The following is a 14,862-nucleotide window of genomic DNA, read 5'->3' as shown; positions in this document are numbered from 1 at the left end:
TCAGACTGTGACAGTAAAAGAAGGCCCTTACACTGGCAGACAGTGATTTTGATTCTTTCTTTTATAGCTCTAGAACTAGCCAAGTGATAAGAATACACCTAAATTCTTAAAGTACAGGCCTTTGCAGACAGGCCTGAATATCTATATCCTAACACTTGCCATAAGCACGGTGCTGGAGGACCCTGCAGGAGAATGGCGATTTGGCTCAGAAAACCCACTGGACTTTTTACAACATCCCAGCCCCGTTTCCACTGGCCTTTGGTTTGGTAAAAGCTCCTTCCCTGGAGGCCGAAAGCTGAGCCTGCCTGCACTGATTCCTTTCAGGCATTGTCCTGATGCCACATGGAGCCAGCTGGAGCTGGGAGTCATGGGCCTGATTCTCCATTGCCCTGCTGGAATAGCAGCACTTTAGCCGCACTGTGGAAATGAGGACATGACTTTGGCTAACTCCAGTGTCTGGCATTCCAGAGCACAAGCTGCTACAGCCGGAGCTCAACATCCCACCTTTACAACTGTACCAGTCTCACGTCCCCTGTGGATCAGGCACAGAGGGGGACTCACCAGTGGATGACAATTACTTAGGGCATCAGTGAGTCACCCCTTCATCTCATCACTGACAGACTCTTCTGTAAGAAGCTGCTGTGTGTTAGCAGAGCATGATGGACAAGATATTCCCATATCGATGGCTCTGTGAACACAGAGGTTAGGGAGCGAGTGCTTGGGGAACAGGAATTTCCCCCTTTTCCATTGCGGGACACAAACGGGAAATTCAAGCTGCACCAAGGTCCAATCAACTGCCTGGGGATCTGCATTACATTCAGCTGAGCTCCTCCAGTGCATCCTATGGAAACACTAGGCAGCAGCCACCACAGGGTCACCTGACACTGCTCAGCATTTTGCATGCTGGGAATTTCTTAGCAGAAACAAGAGCCAGTAGGCCTCAGAAAACTGACGGGGATCAAACACAGGAGCTGCCCCAGGACAGATTCAAGGGTAGGAGAATGGTGAGCAAACATGCAGCATAAGGCCCAATGGCCACATCACCTTAGTCCTTTTTAATGTAAAAAGTCTAAAAAAATCATAGAATCATAGAATATCAGGGTTGGAAGGGACCTCAGGAGGTCATCTAGTCCAACCCCCTGCTCAAAAGCAGGACGCATCCCCAATTAAATCATCCCAGCCAAGGCTTTGTCAAGCCGGACCTTAAAAACTTCTAAGGAAGGAGATTCCACCACCTCCCTAGGCAACGCATTCCAGTGTTTCACCACCCTCCTAGTGAAAAAGTTTTTCCTAATATCCAACCTAAACCTCCCCCACTGCAACTTGAGACCATTACTCCTTGTCCTGTCCTCTTCCACCACTGAGAATAGTCTAGAACCATCCTCTCTGGAACTATCTCTCAGGTAGTTGAAAGCAGCTATCAAATCCCCCCTCATTCTTCTCTTCTGCAGACTAAACAATCCCAGTTCATAGAATCATAGAATCATAGAATATCAGGGTTGGAAGGGACCCCAGAAGGTCATCTAGTCCAACCCCCTGCTCAAAGCAGGACCAATTCCCAGTTAAATCATCCCAGCCAGGGCTTTGTCAAGCCTGACCTTAAAAACCTCTAAGGAAGGAGATTCTACCACCTCCCTAGGTAACGCATTCCAGTGTTTCACCACCCTCTTAGTGAAAAAGTTTTTCCTAATATCCAATCTAAACCTCCCCCACTGCAACTTGAGACCATTACTCCTCGTTCTGTCATCTGCTACCATTGAGAACAGTCTAGAGCCATCCTCTTTGGAACCCCCTTTCAGGTAGTTGAAAGCAGCTATCAAATCCCCCCTCATTCTTCTCTTCTGCAGGCTAAACAATCCCAGCTCCCTCAGCCTCTCCTCATAACTCATGTGTTCCAGTCCCCTAATCATTTTTGTTGCCCTTCGCTGGACTCTCTCCAATTTATCCACATCCTTCTTGAAGTGTGGGGCCCAAAACTGGACACAGTACTCCAGATGAGGCCTCACCAATGTCGAATAGAGGGGAACGATCACGTCCCTCGATCTGCTCGCTATGCCCCTACTTATACATCCCATAATGCCATTGGCCTTCTTGGCAACAAGGGCACACTGCTGACTCATATCCAGCTTCTTGTCCACTGTCACCCCTAGGTCCTTTTCCGCAGAACTGCTGCCTAGCCATTCGGTCCCTAGTCTGTAGCTGTGCATTGGGTTCTTCCGTCCTAAGTGCAGGACCCTGCACTTATCCTTATTGAACCTCATCAGATTTCTTTTGGCCCAATCCTCCAATTGGTCTAGGTCCCTCTGTATCCTATCCCTGCCCTCCAGCGTATCTACCACTCCTCCCAGTTTAGTATCATCCGCAAATTTGCTGAGAGTGCAATCCACACCATCCTCCAGATCATTTATGAAGATATTGAACAAAACCGGACCCAGGACCGACCCCTGGGGCACTCCACTTGTCACTGGCTGCCAACTAGACATGGAGCCATTGATCACTACCCATTGAGCCCGACAATCTAGCCAACTTTCTACCCACCTTATAGTGCATTCATCCAGCCCATACTTCCTTAACTTGCTGACAAGAATACTGTGGGAGACCGTGTCAAAAGCTTTGCTAAAGTCAAGAAACAATACATCCACTGCTTTCCCTTCATCCACAGAACCAGTAATCTCATCATAGAAGGCGATTAGATTAGTCAGGCATGACCTTCCCTTGGTGAATCCATGCTGACTGTTCCTGATCACTTTCCTCTCCTCTAAGTGCTTCAGGATTGATTCTTTGAGGACCTGCTCCATGATTTTTCCGGGGACTGAAGTGAGGCTGACTGGCCTGTAGTTCCCAGGATCCTCCTTCTTCCCTTTTTTAAAGATTGGCACTACATTAGCCTTTTTCCAGTCATCCGGAACTTCCCCCGTTCGCCACGAGTTTTCAAAGATAATGGCCAATGGCTCTGCAATCACAGCCGCCAGTTCCTTTAGCACTCTCGGATGCAACTCGTCTGGCCCCATAGACTTGTGCACGTCCAGCTTTTCTAAATAGTCCCTAACCACCTCTTTCTCCACAGAGGGCTGGCCATCTATTCCCCATGTTGTGATGCCCAGCGCAGCAGTCTGGGAGCTGACCTTGTTTGTGAAGACAGAGGCAAAAAAAGCATTGAGTACATTAGCTTTTTCCACATCCTCTGTCACTAGGTTGCCTCCCTCATTCATTAAGGGGCCCACGCTTTCCTTGGCTTTCTTCTTGTTGCCAACATACCTGAAGAAACCCTTCTTGTTACTCTTAACATCTCTTGCTTGCTGCAGCTCCAGGTGCGATTTGGCCCTCCTAATTTCATTCCTACATGCCCGAGCAATATTTTTATACTCTTCCCTGGTCATATGTCCAACCTTCCACTTCTTGTAAGCTTCTTTTTTATGCTTAAGATCCGCTAGTTTATCTACATAAACCAAAAATCACAGGTCTAAAGAAAAAAGGGATCTCACCCAATTTGTTCTGGGTTGCGTATTTCCACTTATTGGAACCTCACACCATGGCAACACCTTTCTTTGGCAAATTGTTCTGTGATGCTGTCCAGCTCTAACCTGGCAGTCTTGTCTCTCTCAGCTGCAAGAACAGCAGGGTCACTCAGCCATGCCTGTAACAGTGTTGAACACCTGTAGTTTTTGACACGTCTTAACGTGCTCACCATGTGTCCAGCACTAGCCACTCCAATTGGTATGGGGAGAAGGAGTCACCACAACCTTTCCATTTCTGGCAAAGCATCATCAAAAGAACTTGACACTATGACATTCAAGTAGCTCTGGACTCCAAGAGACAAACTGATCACCTCAATGTCCTTTGGAAAATAATACATCTTGAAAGAGACAATCTTGTGAACCAAGTTGAAAGAAAAATCTGAGCCTTTTCCTTGGAGTTTAAGAATCTCCTTTGACTCTTCCAAAGTTCTATTTTGAAGTCACCTGTGATGGAGAAAATCAAATAGAGTAAAAACTTCTTGAAATCCCTCACATCAAGATTTTAGTTCCCTGATCATAATGGCTAAGTCCTCAAAATATTTCCTTCTATGGTTATCCTTTGCTTCTAATACAGAATTTTGTGCAAATTCACTATCCACGTGGTGTAACTCTCTTCCTGTGGCTTGGAGAGTTTGCATTTTCAAAACCCATTGCTTTCCCTCCTCCCCCATTCTGAGAGTCTTTTACAAGTTCCTCATCCTTTTCTTCAGATCTGAGTTTGCTGAGCTCATTGACTCGCCAATATTTGGAGGATTTGGAACAGGTCAATTTTCTTTGACTGAAGGATTCTGGAGAATGCAATCATGATAACTAAGATTCTATGCCACCATAACCAATTGAGGTACAATATCCAATCCATCAAAGACAGGTAGCTTTTTGCTTGATGTATGTCCTCGCTTCTCCTGCATTCAGCGACAGATTCATCCTCTAGGCATTCAATTACACTCTGAAAATGTACCATGGTTGCCTCAGTGGTTTTCCTTCAAGCTGCCCATCTACTCTTGTTGAGTGGCTTTAGATGTAAAGGTCTCCCTCGCTCTTTCATCTGTTGCATCAATCCTGTCAACTTCTACAGAGGCCTGAAGTGCATCACGAGGTTCCTCTCCTCTTTGCAAAACTGCACTGTTGCAAGCAAGGTTGAAGATAAAGATTATTTTTAGACTTCATTGTTAGTTTTTCCCATTAAAGGGAAATATGTATATATTTCCTGCAAAGTTGCAAAGAAAACCTTCAGGTCTGGACTGGCCTTATCTTCAGCAGCAAGCACCAAAACTAGGTGAATTGAATGTACCGGGCCATGGATGTATGATGCATACACTTTGTCTTCCATGCCTGAGAGATATTTGTGCTCGCAATCCTCCATGAGCTCTGGCCATAACACAGCCCTATCAGATCCCTGTCCAGACATGCACTGGCGGGGAGGGATGTCTAATCCATATTTGTAGAATAAAACATGAGTTAACTAGTCACAGCTGGACCAGGATGTAACATCTGCCTCGCCTACTGCCCCAAAGCATACACAATGCTCTTGTATCCCTACTTGCTCTTCAGTATGATCAGCCTTAACAAATCACGCAAAATGGCCATTTGAGCAGGATAGCTAATATCCATGGTTGCGTCTGCAATGACAATAAAAACCTTAGCTTCTTTGCAGCTATTAAGTATGTGCCTCCTGGTGTCTGATGAAAAAAGACTTATAAGTTTATCAGTAACTGTCTTACTCAAGTATTTAATTCTCTTGGGCCTGGTCTACACTGGGGGGGGTGGAGGGGACGAGAATAGCGTAGCTGAAGTCGACGTACCTTAGATCGACTTAGAATCACTTACTTCATGTCCTCGCAGCGCGGGATCGACGGCCGCCGTTCCCCTGTCTGCTCCGCTTCCGCCTCTCACCCTGGTGGAGTTCCGGAGTCGATGGCAGAGCGATCGGGGATCGATTTATCGCGTCTACACTAGACGCGATAAATCAATCCCCGATAGATCGATCACTACCCGCCGATCCGGCGGGTAGTGTAGACGTGGCCTTGGTGTCTCTGATCTGTTGGGAAAAGGTTGTATTACCTCTGGCAAGTAGCTTAATGATGCTCAAGTAAATAACTGGTGCTCTCCAACTGGTGCTCTCCAACACTTCCCAGTGGCCATGGAAGGGGAGACCTAATTTAGTGACAGGTTTGACTGTGTCGAGGAACATCTGTAGGACTGCTTGCCATGCCCTATTATCTTCAGATGCTTGTTTATCAAAACATCCATTGATACTATGACAGTTTGCGACTGTAGAGCTGTCACATGTGACTGCATGTTGTTATATGCACCTCTCACAAACAGGCCGCAACTTTAGCATACTCGTCCAATCATTGGAACCTGGTACCCATATTGATTTTCGAGTTTCTGTATCCCCTAACAACCAACACATGTGACAGTATGCCTCGTCCGAAAGCTAGGAGTCTGCTAGCCACTTGACATGCAAATCTTCATGCAGAGCACTTTTCATTCTGTAAAATGAAGATGAAAAGTGGCAGTTTGTAGGAAAAGACAGAGACTATCCATTTGGCAAATCTCTTTCTGTGGGCGGACAAGGATCAAGCTGTACAAGCATATGCAATTGCTCGGGTGATGAAACTGAATCTTGAAATCGTCTTTGATGAGATGGGAACTTCAAACCTATTTCAGCAGGAAGATTGCTGTGACCTGCTTCATTGTTGACCTGCTCATCTACATGGCCTTTGGGTTTGCTCCTTTCGGGGTCATCCACAGGATCTTAAGATAACCTATGAGATCTTCAGCTTTGCTAGTCTGTGGCTCATCTGCAGCAGTCTTCAGATGTGCTGGTTTCAAAGCAAATTTGGTTTCCTTAAGCCCTGACACCGGGGCAGACTCATGCTTGTTGAAGGGAGACACAGTATTTGCAGGCCCTCACACTGCAGGGCCTGAAGGAAGTTTACAAAATGATAGCTGCTGCCGCTTAGGATCTCGGGAGGCAGTTTGCAAGGACCAAATCTCACTTTCCTTTCCTAAAACCAGACTGGTCTTGTGTGTTTCTGGTTTTCATTTTCCAGCATAGGCCAGTATGAGAATAACGAAGTTGGAAGGAGAGGCCTAAATGAAGTGTATTTCTGTACTGCTTAGTTTACCCTTCAGTTGCGAGGGTAATTCTAAAAAGGAGTGGGTTTTGGTGCAGAATCTAGCAAAGATGAGAAGAGCTAGAGAGAGGCTGGCTGGGGAGAGTGCTGTGGGGCTGGGAGAGGCCGGGGCTGGCTGGGGCGAGCCCCTCCCCGCGTCCTGCCATCCCAGCCCAGATACCCCTTCCCCTCCCTGCGTCCTGCCATCCCAGCCCAGTTGTCCCCATCCCCACAGAGAGGGGCGGGGGGTATCTGGGCTGGGATGGCAGGACGCAGGGAGGAGTGGGGGATATCTGGGCAGGGATGGCAGGAGGCGGGGAGGGGAAGGACTCTGTAGCCCAGTGATCTGGGCTTCCCCTGGGCAAGAGGAGATCTATGTTCGCCCCAGTGTCACACCTGGGAGAGTGGGAATTGGAGCTCTCGCTCCACATGCATGGCCAGATCTCTGACTGGAGGCTTTCAGATGTGGGGGGGCTGTCGCCATCCCCTTTGTTCTCTGGGTTGGTACATTGTGCAGCCGGCTCCTTGACTACACTGGGCTTGCTATGAAATATCCTTGAGAGACAAGTCACCAGCATCAGGCAGTTATTGCTTGAAGTCAGTAACAGGATAGTACGGGGGAAAGGGCAGCACGAGACCCATTTCCACAAAGCCGTCTCTTGTCGTGTTGGTGAACCCACCTGACAAGGAACATTTGCTTCCAATGTTGCACCTTTCCTCTAGGAGTATTGACAGGGTGATCTGAAAAGTAACAAAACTTTACACAGCACTAAATCCACCCACCCATTTGTCTCAGTTCCTTACCTTGCTGTTCTGTATCTTCCTTGACTTGCTTTGGGTACAGCATTCCAGTCCTGGGGCTGGGAAGGTCCAGCTGGTACTAAACAGGAATGTATTTTGCCTTTGACACGTTTCTCATTTGCTAATGCCAAAGCTGACTTCAGCTTCGCAAGGTGTCATGAGATACCCAGCATCAGTGAACAGGATGATAGAAAGACACTGGGCAGTTCAGGTCCTCTGACTGCTAGGAACAGAGATCTAATGACATAGTGATGGTGTGTGCTTAATGCGTGTTCGTATATGTGGGGTGTAAATTGTACATATTGATATATGAGAGAAAGAGAGAGACTAGCCCAGAGTATCTCGGTCGACACTTTGGGAGAAGGGGCTCAGCTCCCTAACTCTGGGAGAGGGTCCTTGGCTGTGAAGCCAGCTGGAGATACTCCCATAGAAACCCCTAATTCAGGGCTGTGGACTTCATGAGGCAGGAGGCCATCTAAAGTTGGGATTGCAGCAATGAGGCTATCTCCTCCGTGTGGACCTCGCCCCTCATTGCTCTGTGCCTCGGTTCCCCAGCTGGCAAAGGGCTGGATTTGGGGCCTTCCCCTCTGATGGGAAATCTCCTGGGGTGCGTTCACTTCCTGGTTCCAGCCCCAGCTGCCCACTGCCTCCGGGGCTCAGTTCTCCCTTCCTCCCACTGTTTGTCTGGAGAGATCATTCTCTCTCCAGAACAGCGGCTGTCTCTTGCTGTGTGCATGTACAGCTCCTTGCACAATGGGGCCTGATCCCGGTAGGGCCTCTGCGTGCTGCTGTAATTAAAATACTGGTAATAATAAGCAGATGAAGATGACAGCTTTGCTGGAGATATGCTGATCACACACAAGTCCTGCCGGGCTCCCCAAATTCTCTCTCAGAGCACTCCTGAACCTTTCCTCCTGAAGGATCCTCTACAGATTTGAAAATAATACACAGGGACCACTTCACTCTGCAGCTACCTCTGGGGTGGAGCATGTTCAACCGCACAAACTAACACTAACATCTGGAGACAAGCCATGAGGAACATGCTTTGGATGTGTCCAGCTGCAAGGTCAGAGGGAACCGAGAGAGGAGGAATGTGATTGGATGCTGTGGACTGCGGCCAGGACACCAGCTCTCCTGAACATGGGATCTGTTCTTACTGCACATTGCCAGCGTCCCAGCTTTACACGGGTGCTTGCATATGTGTATGGCACAGCTGGAGCTTCCAGGACCCACGTGATAACAACTCCCTGAAAGCCGGACGGCCCCAGCAGGACAGCCCCTAACCACCCTGGTAGCACTGAGCCAGAGGCCAAGAGAGCCAGCAAATGAATCACCAACCCCGCTTCCTGCGGGGCCTCGGTGCTACCTGGAAGTGTCCCATCCAAGCATTAGCCCAGCTCAACTCTGCAGAGCTTGCCAAGAGCTAATGTGATCCGTGGATAAATTGCTTGGCTGGTGGAGAAAAATATCTGGCCCTGTGCAGAAGAATGATGCTGCGCTCGACATTTCTCCTTCACTGCTGCCAAAAGGGTCAAGTCCCAGGCTCTGAAAGAAGAACAGTGGGGGTGGATCTATAGCCATTTCTTGACACCTTTCCACTGACTCTGATCCTCTCTCCTGGAGCTCAGCGCATGACGGGGGCGTCCGCCTGAACCTGCAAAGGGATAACCTGTCCACTGCATCTTATGTGCACAAGCCTGGAACTGAAGTGACAGTGACAGAAGAATTAGATGCTAGGTGGAACATCCTGGCCTGATCCTGGGAGTGCCCATGTGCAGAACTCCCCTCAATGCGGCGCTCTGAGCACTTATCCTTCTGTCCCTCGCCAAAACTGGGAGTAGCCACGGCCTCGTCCACAGGGGACAGCTGCTTTGGCTGGGCCTGTGGTGTGAATTTGAGCCCAGAGAATTTAACCCTCTGCGGCCTCCCTGTGAAGATGCTCTGCTTCTGGGTCAGAATGGCTTTAGGCAATGAAGAGTTGCTGCACAATAAAGCAGCCCTGGGAGCACTAGCTCACTCCCCGTCCACACTGGCAAGGCACGTCGAGCGCTCTGACTCCGCGGCTACAGCAAGGCTGGTCTCCACCTCGGCCAGTGTGAACGAGGTGTTGCATTACTGTGCTCTGATCAGCCTCTGAAAATGTCCCATAATCCCCTTAAGTCAAGTGGCCACTCTTGTCATTGTTTTTGAATCACTGCGGGAATGCGGATAGGCCCTCTGGAAGCTCCGTTTCTGACAGCTGGCTGCTTATCTGCTCCAAGACAAAGCAACCATTAGTGGGGAATGCTGTGTGTGAGAGAGAGACGTGGGCGGGGGGGGTCTGCTGCTGTCTGAACTTACAAGACAGCATGCTGACATGCTCTCAGCCCCCCCAAAACCCACTCTCTCTCCCCCCACATACACACAACACACTCCCCATCACACTCCATCCCCCCACCCCCCATTTGAAAAGCATGTTGCAGTCACTTGCATGCTGGGATAGCTGCCCACAATGCACCGCTCCTAATGCCGCTGCAAGTGCCACAAATGTGGCCACGCCAGTGCGCTTGCAGCTGTCAGTGTGGACAGACCGCAGCGCTTTCCCTACTGCGCTCTCTGAAGGCTGGTTTAACTCAGAGCGCTCGACATCTGCAAGTGTAGCCATGCCCTAAGTCTGGTTTAGTTTAAGTCAATTGAGAACAGGGTTAAGCTGAGCCGACCTAAGCCCCTCTTAAACCAGAAGCAGGGGTTTGAACCAGTTTAACTGCAGCAGTTTTAAAACTGATTCAGATGAAGCTGGTGCAGGGTTCCCATGTGCACAGGGTCTTTGCCAGAAGCTCTTGGCAGCAGAGACTTTCCTTGTATTGGATGTGCACAGGCCCTCACACAATGGGGCCCAATCCTGAGTGGGCCCTCTGGATGTGCCCTAGGAATAACAATCCTGGGCCAGATGTGAAGGGGCCCCTTGCTCACTGCATGGCCAGCCCATGTTAGGTCAACTATCCAGGAAGTATCGATCCCTTTGGCTGCGCCTTGGGTGGGGTGACTCAGGCACTGCTGTATGTCTGCCCAGCCAGGAGCTGGGAAACAGCATTTATTTCCCTGGCAAGTTTTCATCGGACATATATTGATTTTTCTCTCTGGCTTGTGTTTCTAATGGGGCTTGACACGAACATGCTGCCTCTGTGTCTGCTGCCTTACTTATGCTTTGTCCCCGGCCAGGACACTAGGACAGCTCAGGAAATAAGTGGCACACCAGCCCTGGAGCATGGAGAGCTGAGGATGTATGTGTAGGTCCTACATTAACTGTTACTGAAGTGAGCATTTTACCTTTCTCAGTGAGGAGGCTGTGGGTTTAAAGCAGCGTGATTGCTAATGCCCCCCGCTGTCAGATAAACCAGGGGTGCTCAGCCCGGAGGGCGCTGTGACACTGTACCACAGCCCTGCCCAGCTGGGAATGTCCCCTTGTCACTGTGCGCCATACAGTGGCTCCTTGGAACTTCACAGCGTGAGCAAGGAGAGCTCACAGATCCTCCTGCTCCAGCAGGCCAGGCCCAGACCACCTGAGCTGCAAGATCATTTCCATTAACGGCACAGGGCCTTTGACATACAGCGGAGTAATTCTTACTCCACGCAGTAGGGGACGCAGTGAGACAGAGACCAGCCAGTCCGTTTCCTCCCCCACAGGCTGGTGTGAGGTTCAGTTACCAAGCCCTGGTTATTCCCTTACCGAGCAATAGAAATAGTGAGCTCCTTGAGGGCTGGCAGGGCCCATCGAATGGGGTTTGCAGCCCCACTTGGCATGCACTAATATGCTGCAAATCACTCCCAGCCGCCCCTGAGTTCCACCACTGAGTGTCTCTCTCTCGGTTACCCAGCTGCTTTCGCTTTGCTTGGAGGCTGGCCCACACCTCCTGCCATCCCGGGTTCCCCTCAACACCTTCCTTCGCTGTCCCATGCTGTGAGCAGCTGCAGCATGGCCATTGCCTGGTGCTCAGAGTGAAGAGCTAGGCTTCATTTTCATGCCCTATCGTCACTCTCCCAGCTGTCTCTTGCTCTCCAGCTGCCTATTGTGGTAGGGAGATGACACTGGCTGTGGTTACTTCAGCAGAAGAGGCTCCTGGGCAGTGATTTCCCATGGTGCTCACTGTTTTTCCTATCATTAGCTCTGCCTGGGCGATTACAGGGGCTTTTATTAACTCTGGGGTCACTGTGTGCAGGCCAGCCTCATCTCAGCATCAGCCACGGCACGCCCCATGGACCCAGGCTCACAAACTCAGCCTGGCTTGGGGAAAATATTTATTCTTGGTCTCAGTGCTAATTCCAGCGATGAGTTATTTCAAGCCAAGCCTCATGCTGGGTCAGAGGGACAGGATTTGAATTTTACAGTCAGCAAACAACAAAACAAAAACACAACCAGTGTGAAACCCAGCTCTTGAGCAGCAAGAACATCTCCCTGAAATCCACAGTCCCAGCATCTTTATCTTCTCTGGGGGATTAGTCATAAAGGAGCTTATTTGGCATAAAGTGAATTGGGAGAATGATCTTCCCCATAACTATCGGTCCCCAGGCAGCATTGCCACATTGTGCTCCTGCTTAGAGCAACATTAAGTGGTACTTTTCTAGCACCTTTCATTGGGGATCTCTCAGCTCTTTGCCATTGCAGAAATGGAAAAGGTGCAGAGACGGGCAACCAAAATGATTAAGGGTCTGGAACATCTTCTGTATGAGGAGAGATTACACAGACTGGGACTGTTCATCCTGCTTGGAGCAGGGGGTTGGACTAGATACTTCCTGAGGTCTCTTCCGACCCTGATATTCTATGATTCTATGTTCTACTTAAAAAAAAGACAGCTAACGGGGGATATGATTGTGGTCTATAAAATCATGACTGGGGTGGAGAAAGTACATAAGGAAGTGTTCTTTACCCCTTCACAATACACAATACACAAGAACTTTCACCTGATGAAATTAATAGGCAGCAGGTTTAAAACAAACAAAAGGAAGTATTTCTTCATACAACGCACAGTCAACCTGTGGAACTCCTTGCCAGAGGATGTTGTGAAAACCAAGATTATGACAGGGTTCAAAAAAGAACTAGATAAATTCATGAGGATAGGCCCATAAATGGCTATTAGCTAGGATGAGCAGGGATGGTGTCCCTAGCCTCTGTTTGCCAGAAGCTGGGAATGGGTGACAAGGGATGGATCACTTGATGATTACCTGTTCTGTTCATTCCCTCTGGGGTACCTGGCATTGGCCACTGTCGGAAGACAGGATACTGGGCTAGATGGATCTTTGGTGTGACCCAGTATGGCTGATAAATTCCATCTCATATCCACCTCAGTGACATGGGTCAGCATCATTGGTGGGGAAACTGAGGCATAGAGAAGGGAAGTGACTTGCTCAAGGTCACATAGGACATCAGTGGCAGAGTGCTGGGCCCACTGGGGTGAGTAACTCCCATATTCTAGGGGGAGAAGTGGGGCCTGAGAGTTCTGAATACCCATCTTCTGCTCTGATACACAGCTGCTTCCCAAGAGATCTGGGGAACACATTCCCCAGCCCCCCTGAATCTGCTGGTGGCCAAAGACATTGTCAGTTCTAGGGCTGTTGTCCCTGCTGGCAATGGGTCCAAAATTATCCCAATTTGCTGGTAAGCCCAAGTAATTAACATGTTCTTGTGGGCATGGTGGGTTTCTTTCTAAACTCCATTGCGGCCTCCTTGTAAACATCCTTGCCTAGAAGCAGATTGACTTTGGCATGAGCAAGACGGGGCTGGCTTGGCAGAGGTCTCTGGAGTGGATTTGATCCTAATGTGTCCGGAGGCTTTGACAATGGATGCATAATAAATGAGCGAACAACAACTGTCCTTCCTCCTGCATGGCAACCAGCAGGTAACCCTGGCAACGCTGGTGCTTCACCGTCTCAGAGCCAGAGCCCCAAGCACGGCAGGCTCGGAAGATCCTGCAGCACTTTCCGGAAGGCCGTTAACCCCGTTAGCAGCCTGGCCAAATGCTGCAGATGTTGCACCAGAGTCCTGCTCCTCCAACTTCCCTGCGCAGCTGTCAACCACACCCCAGAGTCAGCATCCAACTGGGGAGGGGGCGGTTCCTTACATAAACCACACCCACACCACACCCTCTCTGGCCACACCCACCTCCTCCAATCCTCCCCGGGCTTTGTTATAACACTCTACACCGCATGTAATAATGAGGCGAAAGCTGCGGAGGGTCCCACGAGCTCGCCCTCCTGTCCCCACACACCCCTTGGGCCAAGATCCAGCCAGGCAGGGCTCCCGGCACAGCTTACAATGGCCCTCTCTCCACCCCAGCCTCATGGGTCCAGACACAGTGAACACTGGGGCCTTCTTGCTTTGGTCTCTCCACACAGTACCCCTCCTGCCCAGCGTCCCCCCATCCGTCTCTCCCTTCTTTATCCTCCGTCCTCCCCCTGTCGTTGCACATCTCCCTGGCCTCCCAGCCCCATCCCTTAAAAGGGACAGTGCTCCACCGCACATCGGAAGGCCAGTCACTCCTTCATTGACCTTATCTTGTGCCCATTCCAGCAGCAACTGAAGTCAATGACAAACTCCCATTGACACTGGAGAGCACAAGCCCAGCCTCCTTAGAAAATGCTACCATTCATAGGTGCCAACTGGGTCCTGTTCACTCACTGGCAGCCCCCATCAGTGAGTGCACAGGACCCAGTTGGCACCTATGAATGGTAGGACGGTGGGAGGGAGGCGCTGGGAAGGAGAGGGAGACGCTGACTGGCGGGGCTGCTGGTGGGGGGAGCTCTTCCCCTCCCGCCCAGCGCCTCCCGCCCACCAGCAGCCCCCCCAGTCAGCGTCTCCCTCTCCTTCCCAGCGCCTCCCTCCCACCGCAGACAGCTGTCCCAGGTATGCAGAAGCGGGAGAAGCAAGGGCAGGGGCGCTCAGGGGAGGGGTGGAACAGAGGCGAGAAGAGGCAGGGTGGCGGTAGGGCCTTAGGGGAAGGGGTGGAGTGGGGGCAGGGCCTGGGGCAGAGCCGCGGGGAGCACACACCCCGGGCACATTAGAAAGTCGGTGCCTATGCTACCATTCCTTGGATGGCTTTTCCGTAATGCGGATGTTTCACACGGTAGCAACCTTCCTTTTCTCTCTCTGCAGCGACCTGTCACTAGGTCATTACTGGTGCCCCCTTTGTCCCAAGGGGCTAGTCAAAGTTCAGGACCCTGTAGATTGTTTCCTGTTGGGAGGAGAAATTGAGGGTGGAGTCAGGTATCTTTCATGCAGTTCTGCTTATTTACAAAGGATGCACAAAGTGCTGTTCCCCGAACACTGAAGGAATCAAACAAAATGAGGATTTCTTTGGCCCAGATCCATAAAGGAACGTTCATAGATTCCAAGGCCAGAAGGGACCATTGTGATCATCCAGTCGGACCCCTGGATAACACAGGCCAGA

At 50.2% G+C, this 14,862-nt stretch overlaps 1 protein-coding gene across 1 annotated transcript in view; it reads right to left on the bottom strand.

The window, feature by feature from the left end:
* CYB561D1 (cytochrome b561 family member D1) overlaps positions 1–14,593 on the bottom strand; it is a 433,261-nt gene extending 418,668 nt beyond the window's left edge. The window contains exon 1 of the mRNA XM_078849818.1: positions 14,590–14,593. The gene's annotated coding sequence lies outside the window, so the exon portion shown is untranslated. The remainder of the gene's footprint in view (positions 1–14,589) is intronic.
* Between the last annotated feature and the right edge of the window lie 269 nt (positions 14,594–14,862).

The sequence above is a fragment of the Lepidochelys kempii genome, chromosome 21, assembly GCF_965140285.1.
Source record: "Lepidochelys kempii isolate rLepKem1 chromosome 21, rLepKem1.hap1, whole genome shotgun sequence".
NCBI lineage: Eukaryota > Metazoa > Chordata > Testudines > Cheloniidae > Lepidochelys > Lepidochelys kempii.
Note: the sequence above shows the minus strand (reverse complement) of the source record. Positions and strands in the feature narration are given on the sequence as shown.